Below are 13,192 nucleotides of genomic sequence, written 5' to 3'. Positions count from 1 at the left end.
AGTTCTCATCTGTGTCCTCAGGAGAAATGGATGATGCTGGAGAAGGGAATCAGCTGGGTTCATAGCAGTTGAAATATTTTGAAAAGGAGACTTGAGAGCCCAAATAAATATCCTAATTGTTGTGAATTTGTTTTTTGTTTTGTTTTGTTTCCTTCTATGCATCTTAGCAAAATTGAAGGTTGCTGGTAGCAATTAGTAATCCTGTCTCGGTCTCTGACCATGGCCACTTAAACATCCCAGACTTTAATTGAGCTCTCACTGTGTTTTTCCCCACAGACAGTTCTGACTTCCAAAGGGTCCCAGAAGGGGTTCTAGTCAATGGCTCACTTTCAGCTCAGAGTAGCAGCAGAGGCCTCACTCACTAGAGGAATCCACTCACTCCAGGATGCCCGACATCTGGCCACAGTCACATGCTGGGTTAATCCTATTATATGGAAATGGTAGTTTTTAAAGAAAACAAAACCCATGCTGGTTGTTGGCAGGAAACTTATTACAGTAGATGTGGGGCTCCTGTTTAGAAGCCAGTGGCCTGGGTCTTAGAAGTAATTGGGTTTAAATAAACCTGTGTTGGGTGAAGAAGCGTTCCTCTGGCACAAGCTGCCATTTCCAAATCTTCTCAGTGTGGCCGGAAGAGGGCGTCACCCTCAGAAGCTCCACCAGCCGGGCCCTGAAGCCGCTGCTCTTGCCTGCTGCTCCTCCTCACAGTTATCCTCTCTGCTGCGATCCCAAGAAAGGCTTGAGTGCGGCTGTCCTGAGGCCAAGCCCTGACACACTTCTTGGGTCTGGCCACACAGAGGGTTTCCTAGGAGCACCAGCAGCCTGCCCTAGGGTAGGAGGGCTCCCGTGGCCACTAAGTGATGTTCACTCCTAGAAGCTTGTGACTGACCCTGGTCAAGCAAGGATGCCCAAAGGGAACGGAACACTCTGGCGTGTGCACATCTGCTTTCCCTCAGCATTTGCATCTCACCTTAGCGTGCAGCTCTTGCCAGCATAGGAAGCCAGCACCGACACCTGCCAGCTGGAGTCTGCAGTGGCACAGATGCTGTGACTTCTCCCTGCCATGTTTCTCCAGGAGCCCAGAGTAGAGGTGCTCATCCTGCCTCTTTGGGGTGCTCTCTGCTGGAGTCTCTCTGACTGTCCTGGTTTCTGATGGCCGGGGCCGCTCTCCCTGGGGACTTGTCCGCTTTGGTCTTGGTCTGGCTGTGGCAAAGAGACCAAGAGCCATCCTGTCACTCCGCCTCAAGGGCACACGGTGACCACACCTGCCACTGTGGAAGGTGACCTTGCTCAGCCGGCTGAACGTGTACTGTCCCTTCCCTTGTGGTAGCTTCCCTGCTTCTTGTGCCATGGGATGCTCTGGCAGGAGGTTGTTAAGCACATAGGCGCTGACAAGGTAAGAGTCAGCTCCATGTCCTTGAGTGCAGAGTGTCTACATTAATTATTTGGAATTCTTCTTCCAAAGAGACTGGTGATTATTTTCATTTATTTATTTATTTATGTAATCAATTGCCTGAGTTTGGGATCATACATGTTCTTTTTATACTTTGGAATACAATCCAATACCATTTTTTTGTGTTTTTTAAACAAAATGCGTCCAGTGTCCCTTCCACATACTCTTATATTGTGTGTGTGTGTGTGTGTGTGTGTGTGTGTGTGTGTGTGTGCATCATGGGCTTCTTTACTTCCTAATACTAAAGCATGCTCAAGGCTCATCCTGAATATTCCCTACCACAGTCTTAAAATAAGTCATGTTTCTCTAAGGATTTCTGGTGCCTTTATTGAAGAATGGTATTAGAAGACACGATTTGAGGGTTAGGTGTGGTTATTATTGAAGAAGTGATTGTTTCCCAAGTCCCTGAGCTGAAGGAAGGAAGCAAGGAAGGAAGGAAGGGAGACATGTGTACATTAACCCCACATGCACACGCTAGTCCTGGAAGATCTCTGCAGGCATCTGTATCTGTTACGTGAGCCTGGATTTGTACTGAGGAGTCAGCTCTAAATCTCTCCCTACACTGAGTTTCTGCCCGTTTCACATCTGTGGTCTCCGTGATCACAAACTCGGGTCTCATGATATGCAGCCCATTTATTTAATTGGTCATTCCCAGTAGGCACATACGTAGTTTCAGAATCCACCTGTACCCCGTGGCGAATTACATCAACTAGAATATGTTGCTTATGTACAGGGTTGGGCTTTTTCTTAATTAGCCTTACAATACCCACTTATTTAGAAACCTACTGAGGCCAGCACCTTCATCTGCATCCACTTCAGTGAAGTTGTTTCCTACATTCATAACACCCTTAGGTCATTTGGAGGCATTCTCATTTTCATACTGTTTCCCTTACTTCCTAAATGATTTCTTTAAATCTGCATGCATTACACTTCACGCTGTGCGCTGTGAAGTTGAAAAAACGCATGGTGCCATGTATCCGCCATTACAGTATCACACAAAACATGTATTTTATTCATTACAAAGTAACTCCTATCCTCCACCCATATAACCCCACTACTCTGGAATTTCTGAGAACCAAGAATTTGTTTAAGACCACTAATCTGCGTAATCATTTTTTACAGAATGTCATATGAAGAAATCATACAATGAGTGACATTTTCAGACATCTTTCTTTCAGTAATCTATGTGAATGTTGAAATAACCCATGTCTTCACGTGGCTTTATAGCTTGCTATTCTTGCTTTCAGTATTCCATTATTTTTTTTCCATTATTCTAAGGCTTTATTCATCCAGTCATCCATTAATTCAACAAATACTGAATTCAACAAATATGTACCGGGTGTATTTTAGACACTAGGAGTATGGTATTAAGCAAAATAGACAATAATCCTGGCATTCCCAAGCATAAAACAAAATAAAAAGGAAAGCATAATATAAGTGACATAGTGAGAAGTTCTTTTACTCTTTTTTTAGTAGTACGTATTTGTCACAACATCCACTGAAGGACAGGCATCTTACTATTCCTGGGTTCTGACAATTATTTCACAAAACTCCCACTGTATAAATATTCACATTTATGTGAATATGTTTTCAAATCAGTCAGGTCAAAACCTAGGAGTGTGTTTGCTGTCTTATATGGTGATGATACATTTAGCTCTGAAGCTTCTTTTGGTTGTGGAGAAACAATGTTGCTAGCAATAAACAAGAATTCCTGTTGCTCCACATCCTTACCAGTCACTGGCACTGCCAATAGTTTGGGAATTTTGCTTCTCTGGTAGGTGTGTAATGGCATACTTTCTAAATTTGCAGTTCCCTAGCACGTAATACCAAGTATCTTTTCATATACTTATTTTCCATTTATGTATCTTTTCTGATGAGGTTTTTGTTCCTATATAATTGTTTAATTGTTTCTAATGTTGAACTTTAAGTGTTCTACCTACATTTCGGATGTAAGTTCTTCATCAGGTAAGTGTCTTGCAAACATTTTTACTCAGCCTTTTGTGTCTTTTGTAGAATAGAATTTTTATTTTAATAAAGTCCAACTTATTTTTCTTTCATGGATGGTGCTTTTGATTTTTGTCTAAACATTCATCAAGCTCTCGATAATGGAAATTTTCTTCTTTTCCTCTAGCAATGCTATATTTCATATAATACATTTAAGTGTATAAATCACTTTAGGTTTTATAGAAAGTCTAAAATCCTACATCCATTTATTTTTTTCCATAACGATGTCTCATTGTTCTAACATCAATTATTAAAAGACTATTCTTTTTCTATTAAATCATCTTTATTCCTATATCAAAAACCATCTCAATCTATCTGTATGGATGGGTCTATTACTCGATTCTCTGTGTTCCATTGATCTATCCGTCTATTCTTCCCCCAATACAAGACTATCTCAATGATGCTGTAGAATAAGCCTTAGGGGCAGAGAGTGTGGGTGATTAAAATATCACAATTTTTTAATTTCTCCAGGATTATGTTGGGTGTCATAGGTCTGTTACTTTTCCATATAAACTTTAAAATGACTTTGTCAATATTTACAAAGTAGCTTACTGGGATTTTTATTGGAATTGTGTTGAAGTTAAATCTATAGATCAATCAAGTTCAGCAGAACTGATATCTTAACACTACTCAGTCTTCCTAATCATGAGCACAGAAGTGATGCTTATTTACAAATATTCTCTGCTTTATTTTTTCAGTATTTTGCAGTTTTTCACAAAGATACTTTATAATTTTATCCCTATGTATTTATTTTTACCATCATAAATGCTACAGATTTTTAATTTAAAATTCCAGTGGCTCATAGCTGGCATTCAGGAAAATAATTAGCTTTTGTAGAGTAACTTTGCCCACTTGCCATACTTGTTTAATAGTTCTAGGAGTTTTTGTTTTTTTTTTTTTAGGGTTTTGAAATGTCATACATAGACAATTGTGTCACTTGTAAATAAAAAGTTTTGGTTTTCTTTTGTAATGTGTGTGTGCGTGCACCAGTGAGCAATACCTCGACATGTGAAGAGGCCCTGCCTGTAACGTCACCATGTAAGAGTGGTGAGCCGAGATGATGCAGTGTGAACATTGAGTGGGCCCCAAAGACGTGTGTGGTAAAGGCTTGGTCCCCTGTGGCCCTCTTGGCAGGCCGTGGGGCAGAGCAGGACCTGTGGAGTCCCACCTGGGGAGGTCCTGAGGTCCTCGGCTGTGCCCTGGAAAGCAAGTGATCCTGGGACTCTGCATCCTCCCTTCCCTCCTTCCTGGCTTGAGATACAATGTGATATCTTGCTTTCACAGTTGTAGCCACTATGATGTGCTGGCTTCGTTGGAAAGCCAGGCTAGTGGAGCCACCTGTGTTAGTTACTTTTCTCTCAATGCTGAGATAAAATACTGGACATCTAAAGTGAAAGGGAGAAAGGTTTATTTGGCTTACAGTTGGTAGAGGTTTCAGCCCATAATCAGTTGGCTCCAAGGCAGGGCAGATGGCAGACAGGCGTCACAGAGGAGAAAGAACATGGTGCACACACAAAGTAGCAAAAGCAGCAGGAGACCTTCACAGCTTCCTCCTGGCCCTTTTTCTTATTCAGACTACTTAGGGCAGGTAGCACTCATACCCTTAATCCTACTGCCCTCCAGTCTAGCCTCACCATGAATCAAAAACACACTCTAGATTCAGCCATCTCAGAAAAGTCTGCATGAGGCTTTGAGGGGACATCTACCCCAAGCCTTTACACTGCCCAGCTGTAAACTGGACCTCCAGAAAGAGGAGTTAATCTAAAGCTCTCTTTACAAGTAGCCTGAGCCAGGCACTTCATTACCACGACAAGACAGTTGCTCAAAACAATGCACATGTTCGCCTGGTGGCTGCCTTAGCAACATTGCTCATTCTCTCCCCGTGAAGCATTGGGGTAGCTACACAAGCTGGTGTGCATGTCTGTCCTTTACCAACATGAAGTTCCCCTCAGTTCTCAATGTGCTTTGAGTTATCATTTCAAATGAGCATTTCATTTTGCTGGCCGTTTTTTCTACATCAATTGATAGGACCATGTTGTTTTGCTTTTTTAGACTATTGATATGGGGAATCACATTAGTTGATACTTGAATTAACTGGATCAGGTTGGCATACCTAGAATATGTTGCATAGGGATTATGTTGCATAATCTTTATTACACATGATTGGATTATGTTTGCTAACATTTGATTGGGGATTGTACACTTAGGTTTATGAGAGGTGTTGGTCTGTAAATTCCCTTCTATGGAATGTCTTCCTCTGGTTTTGTTATTAGGATAATAAAATAAGTAAGAAAATGTCCTTTGTATTTAGGGAAGATGTTGTGGAAAAGTGGTATTACTTCTTTTTTTAATGTTTGGTAGAATTTGTTACAAAATAATTTGACCACAGAACTTTCTCTTTTTAAAGGTTATTAGTAATTGACTAGATACCTTTAACAGATATGAATATATGTGTCTTACATTTCTATTCTTGTGCAACAATGTGACAATTCAATTCCTATAAATCCTCTTGTGATTTTGGTAGTTTCATCCAAAACATTATTTCACTGCATCTAAGTTGTTCTTTCTTCTTTCCTCATTTCTACAGCCCCATGATCTAAAACTTCTGTTTTAGCTTTATCACACATATTTTGATTGTTTATATTTTCTTATTCATTTAATTAAAATATGTTGTTTCTATTAAGACTTCTTGATAGATCCACAAATTATCTATATATGTGTTGTTTAATCTCTAATAATAGGGAATATCCAACCATTGTTCCATTACTGGCTTCTAGTTTGATTCCACTATGATCTGCAAATATACTGGCTAGGATATGTAATATGGTAAATTAGTTAATGTGTGCTTTATGACTCATTGTGTGGTTTATGACATGTGCTGTTGTCAAATAGATCAATCTGTAAAAGTCAGGCTACATCAGGCAGCTGACTAGTGCTGCCTGGGTCATATGCACCTTTATTGGTTTTCAGACTGCTTCCTCTGTCATTTTCCAATAGAGGGGTGCTAAGTCTTTAAGCATAAATATGATTACATTTCCCCTTCTATTTATATATGTTTTTGTTTCACATATTTCATATCTGGCTGAGTGCATGCAGACTGGCTATTACTATGCCTCAATAAAGAACTGACCACCTCATCATTATAGAGTACATCCCTTTATCCTCATTAAATTTCCATCATCTGAAATCTTCTTTATCTGAAATTAACATTGCTACATCAACTTTCTTTTGACTAGTGCTAACCTACCTCTCTGTTTTCTGATTTAAACTTTTGCATGTTTATTTTTAAAGATGATTCTTGTTGACAAAAAGTTTTCATGTTTTGATCCATTCTGATAATCTCTGTCTTTTAATTCATCTACTTAGACCATTCACATTTAAAGTGGTAATTGATACAGTTAGATTTATTCTATCGCATCTTCAATTATTTTCATCTGTTACATTTGTTCTTTGCTTCTTTTTCCCTCAATTTTTCTGCCTTCTCTAGTTTAATTTGAGCATTTCTATTTTCTCATTTTTCTTTCTTTATCATACTATATAATGCTTTTTAAATTAATGTATGTTTTAGTAATTGTCTTAGAGTTTCCAATATGCATTTTTATGTAATATAAGTCCACAACACCCTTTGCATTGTCATCAGCTCTTCCTCCTAATTCCTCCTTCCCTTGGGAGATTATTTTCATTCACTTGTTTTTATCCATATGATGTAAGTGCCTCTATAATTATAATTAATTTAAAGAAGGGATTAAATCAATAAGAGAAACAAAAGTAAAATATTTTATTTTATCTTCATTATTCTTTTGCTAGAACTTTGTTTTTCTTCAGCAAATTCATGACCTTAATTATCTTCCTTCTCTGTGAAGAATGTATTTTAATATTTCATGAAAGGCAGATCAGATGGCAGCAGATTCCCTCAGTTTGTTTGTTTAAGAAAGTCTATACATTTATCTCACTTTTGAAGGATGGTTTCCTTAAATGCAAACTTTGGGTTTCACGTTCTTGGTCTTCAACACTAAATAGTCTCTCCCATTGTCTTCTTACTTTCATGGTTTCAGATGAAAAGTCTGTTGTATTTCTGATCTATTTCATTATGTATAAGGTGTATTTTTTTCCTTTTGGGTATTTCAATATTTTCTCTTTGTCTTTATTTTTTTGCAGTTCTAACATACTAGGCCTCCATATGTGTGGTTGGGTGTATAATTATTTATTATGCTTACTGATTCCTGAAATTTCTAAATGTGGGGTTTGGGGTCTATTATGAATTACAGAAAGTTATTGGTCTTTTTACTTCAAATATTTCTTTGAAGCCATTCTGTCTTGCTTCTTCTTTTAGTATTCCAAGAGTGTGTGTGTTTGTTTGTTTGTGTGTGTGTGTGTGTGTGTGTGTGATATTATCCCAGAATTCTTGACTATCACTGTCTATTTTATTTCTTTGTCCCTATTTCCTCCTTTCATTCAGGCTTAGGAAGATTTTGTTGATACATCATTTAGGTCATTTATTATTTCTTTGGCTATTGTATTGGATAATAAGCCCATCAAAGACTTTCTTCCATTTTCTGCCTTTGCTTTTTATTTCACATATTTTTATTCTTTACTAGAGTTTCCGTCTCTCTGTCTACATTGCCCATCTGCCTTTCTCTCATTGTATACTTTACCTTTAGTTATTTCAAATTGTCTGTTTGCTATTTCCAAATGAAATGATATGTCATTTCTGAATCAGGTTTGTTTTGTCTCTACAAATTGTGCTTTTTTATTGTATTTTGGTATGGGTTTATGATTTTTGGTTGAAAGCTAGACCTGTTATTTTTGGTGTTATGAACAGTTTATGGTTCCAGCTTCTTTGGTTCCAGTAACTTCTACATCAGTACGATCTCAGAAGTGACTTTCATATGTGCCTGTCTCTCCAGAGACAGGGTGACACTTTATCCTGAAAATTCAGCCCTTGACTGGGTCATAAAAGGTCATTGATTTTGAATTTGTGTAACTTTTCCTTGTTGTAAGGAAAGGAATGTCTTTTGTTTTTCTTATATATTAAAACAAATTATAAATTCCATAATTACATTTGTAGCCACTATATAAGCAATTTTTTAAAAGCCTGCACCTCATCTGACCATCATTCAGGTAAACATATGCTTTAATCTACATCTGACGTAAGCATGAATGGGTACACACATCTGAATGGAGATGGCTAATAAAACTTAATAAATCTAATAAAATGTTTGATCTAATAGTTTCACTTTGGGAATTGTATCATATAAAATTAAATGTACATAATTTATAAAGCATACATAAGGGTGTCTGTCTGTTCCCTCTGGCGACCCTGTTTTCACTTGAGGAACATGTCCAGATGGCCTGCTGGAGGATGAGAGCCAGAAGGAGGAGAGGCAAGGCACCTGGACCCCAGCCCAAGCTATCTCAGATCACTCGGCAGGAGATAGTACCCAGACATGCAAGTGAGCACAGCCAGGATGCACAGCACGGCCCAGCCAAATACCCCAGGTATGGAAGCAATAGGTGTTTATTGTCATATGCACTTGTAGTGTTTTGGCTGCTTACTCCACAGCTTTTTGTGGCAATATATGACTAGTAGCACGTATGGACCTAGAAGGATGTCCTTCAGATATTAGCAAAAATATGAAAGTCACATTCTGTGTGTATGTATAGCTGTAATTCCCTCTATGTGTGTATGCATGAATATAAGGACAAAGCCTTCGATGTAGAGGATAGAATCCAGATGTGGACTGAAAAGCACCACCTCAGCCATATGGGAAATACAGGATGAACAGGAAGAGATTATTCATCTTTCTTTATCCTTTAAATTGTCCTATCTTACCACAACTATAACTTTTTCTTAATTTTGGAAAACTCTAATAGTAAAAGAAAATTTGTCATATTATCCAACTTTTTTAAATGTTTGAAAATACATTAATGTTTTCCTTGTAATGTGAGCGGGTTAGAATTTTCATGTGGATTGTTTCTTGGTTTTCAATAACTCGCATCTTGGATGTGTGTGGTATCAGAGGTGAGGCTGGGCCTTGTCCCTGTGAGCCATTCTCAGCCTCCCTGTGCCTGTGCTGAATGCTTTCTCACCTTGGTTTTGTGGTTAGATCTTAGTTTTTACTATATTGTGTTTTTAAAAACTGTGATACAGTTATTGACTGAAGGGTAGAATGAAGGACAGTTGATTACAATAAAGAAGAAGCTATCCCTGCAAATGGTAACTTTATCAACAGCCACACTCCTGGGCAGAGGAAGCAGGCTCTTAGGCATTTGTCATCTTACCATGAGAGTCTGCATTTCCTTGATGTGTTATACTATTAATGATAATTTGGGGACTGATGTGTCATATGCCAGAGTTTTTCCTAGGTGTAATATTTGCAAATAGTTTCCCAGTTAGCGTTTAGCAAAATGTCAGATCCTTAGGAATAGGTTGCTCCTCTGGAAAGCTGAAGCAGGAGGTTTACAAGTTTGAGCCCAGCCTTGGAAACTTAGTGAATCAGTGAGACCTCATCTCACTAAGGCTGGGGATGTAGCTCAGTGCACAGGCCCTGGGTTCAATCCCCAGCCCTGCAAGAACTAAACAAACAACTACTCAAGCTATGACATAGCAAGTATGTTCTCCTATTTTGCCTAGTACACAGTTCTTTCCTCTTCCCGGGATTCTGTTGGATACTGAGCTCAGTAGACCTTTTCAGTTAAGACCACACAGAAGTACCTCTCACAGAGCACCACAGCTCCCATTGTTCAAGGAGCAGGGTGTGACACTCAGGACCATCAAACACCTTGGTGTGGGCTGCCTCAGTACAGGGACAGAGCCCACATGCACTGGGGTACTGGGAGCAGGTGGAACCCAAAGCAGCAGCACCAGGTGGAAGAAAGGAGATCCTGGATTGAGATCCAAGATATGTCACAGGAAAAACCTGCTGATTCTGGCTTATCTAGAATGTCTGTAATCAAGAGTACTATGCACTTGGGAGATTCCACACAGCCTTGGGCCGAGTGTCAGAACCACTTCCTGGTTCATGAGGTCACAGAACAGAAAGTGTTTAGAGGCTCAGGTCATGATGGCTGGGCATTGACATCTTGGGGTGGACAGGTGTGGGCTGAGGGTGGCCGAAGCCTGCTCAGGACAGCAGGACCTTGAGCAGGCAAAGGACCTTGGACCCCTGATTCCTGCAAGACCCTTGGTCAGCTGCCCTCCAGGACCACAGCTGTCCTCTGGAAGGAAGAGGGCAGAAACCTCAAAAGCCAGGTGAGAGAAAGCAGAGGTTAGTGAAGATGAGGTGGTGTGCCCTGGCACTGTTCTTGGCCAGGGTGGATGCAGGACACCTTCCTCACAGGGGTGGATGGTGTGGACTAGGACACCTCACCATCTGTGCAGACCAGCATCAACTGTCCTGGTGCTCAACCAGGGGTGGATGCTGCCTCTCCCTCCATGGAAGCACAGAGCCAGGGATGCCAAGGTCATCCCCAGTGCCCACAGCAGTGCTGGGCACCACCCATGCCAGGTGCCTGCTAGCTGAGTGCTGCCCCTCTTGGGAGCCGAGGAGATGGTGGGAGACCCTGCAGCAGGTGAGCTATCCCTGAACCTCTATGTTGCAGTAGGGATCCTGGTAAGCATGGAGGACACTGTTGGCTTGGGGACCTGGCAACGTGACCAGGAGCCGACTTCCAGCTGCAGTGAGCACATTTGCTTCCTCCAGCTGGTCCTGAGTTGGACGCAGGGTGAGAGGCTGCTGAGACCATGGATCAGAGCTCTGGGGTCATATGTGGTCCAGCCAGCTCTGGTTGTGGGTTTGGGGATCCAGAACCTTGGCATTTGCTCCATCTGATGGCAGGGGACAGGGAGTATGAAGCAGCTACAGTGCAGGGACTGTGGTCTTCCTGTGGGGGGGGGCAGGGGCCAGAGCACCCCCAACATCGCACGGTGCCAGCACAACTGCTGGTGATTTTGGCCTAGAGAGGAGTCCTGAACCACAGAGCAAGGCCCCAGCTTCCACCCCGACCTCAGCCTCAGCTGTAGTCTGAGGTGGGGCTCTAAGCCAGAAGGGCAGGCTGGTACTCAGGACCAAGGTGACATCCAGCTGTGTTCAGGACAAAGAGAGCCACTGGCCCCCCTGGACCCGAGCGGGTGGCACCAGCCAGATGTTCCTTCAGGGACTCACCAGGGCAGAAAAGCCCCTTGTCAAGAGGAAAGTTCTGTGTCTGTTAATTCTGTTGCTAATAAGCCAGGGAACAGTGCATTGTTAACCCGAGTGCCCTTATAATGGTTTTATAAGCTATTTAATCTCCAAAGAAAAGAACACCACAGCCACTTCCACATAAATCACACTCAAACAGGATTTCTGCCTTTTCATGTTAATGCAATCCCATAACCACTACATACAAAGTCCCCAACTCCATATCTCAGCAGCATGTGTCCACCAAAACAGGAGGATTTAAAACAAAAGCCATTTTTCATCCTCCTGTGGGACACACTGGAGTCTAAAGGAAACACCTTTCAGTTCCTGCAGCCCGAGCTCAGGTGCCCAGAGAGGAGGTGGCAGAAGACACAGAGTGGAGCCTGGCATGACCACAGCTGCAGCCCATGACAGCCAGGCCGAGCCAGGCCAGCAGGGTGGTGTTTGGCTGCACCTGATCCAGGCCATGCTCACCAGGCTCCCACAGCCGTGGTCAGAGGGCGGCTCTGCAGAGAGAGCCAGAAGGCTGAGGAAGGCCAAGAGGAGCCAGGCGTCTCTCCCTCCTGAGTTCTTGGAGGTGGGAGGGTCAGGAAGAGGACCAAGGACCCCAAACAGCAGCCAGCTCTGGGATGGACGTGGAGCCCAGGACACAGTGAGGGCCACACAGTGGAGAGACAGTGTCTGCATGCAGGAGGGCTTGAGACTTTGGGCTGCTGTGAGTGCAGGGTGCTGGCAGGGGCCCCACTTCCGCTTCCAGTGTGCGATGAGCTTGCTGGGGCCTCTCCACACTGCCTGGAGTCCTTGGAAAACAAGGGCAGAGTCCAGCCTGGCCCCAGTGTCCGGACTGCTGTGTGTAGCAGATCCATTGCCAAGTGATTGCTGTCTGCACTGTACCTGCCCACCGAGGGACACTCTTGGGAAGAGGGGTCACCCAGCGCCCTGGGCCACCTCTCTGCAGGGCCCACAGGCTGCTGAGCATCGCCAGGGACCCCTGCACCCCTCCCTGACCCAGGCCACAGGATCCCCAGTGCAAAAGCTGCAGAGAAGCTTGATACTGCACCCCAAGCTGGCAAACGAATACCAGGATCAAAGGCACCCATACCACTAGCCAGTTCTGAAATATTCTATTAAATGTAAAATAAACAATATAACAGAATTCAATACCCCTTTTTGGCATTTGACTCACATGTCTAGACAACTTTGCATAATATAATTCCCAGGTTGAAGTGATTAGTAATCAGGAATCAGTCTGTTTTCTGTGGAAATATTATGATAAGGGATGACTGTTATAATTATGGGAATTACAATGATTCTTTAGCTCTTTAAGCTACCTTTTTTGGCAAATCTAGGGGACCTCATTTAAAACTCAAATTACATATTTATCAATTTTAATAAATGTAATAATTACATTGCTAATAACACTGCAATAAAACACACATAATATATAACAAGTACAAAGTTGTGTATGACTACTTATAATAACTAAATAGATATAGAGCCCAAATCCCCCTGACTCACGTTGTACATACTGACAATAGGCACAAACATGTCCCTAACT

The sequence above is a fragment of the Heterocephalus glaber genome, unplaced genomic scaffold (assembly GCF_053883595.1).
Source record: "Heterocephalus glaber isolate CG9 unplaced genomic scaffold, H.glaber_assembly_v1.0 deba00001537, whole genome shotgun sequence".
In the NCBI taxonomy this organism is placed as follows: domain Eukaryota; kingdom Metazoa; phylum Chordata; class Mammalia; order Rodentia; family Bathyergidae; genus Heterocephalus; species Heterocephalus glaber.
Note: the sequence above shows the minus strand (reverse complement) of the source record.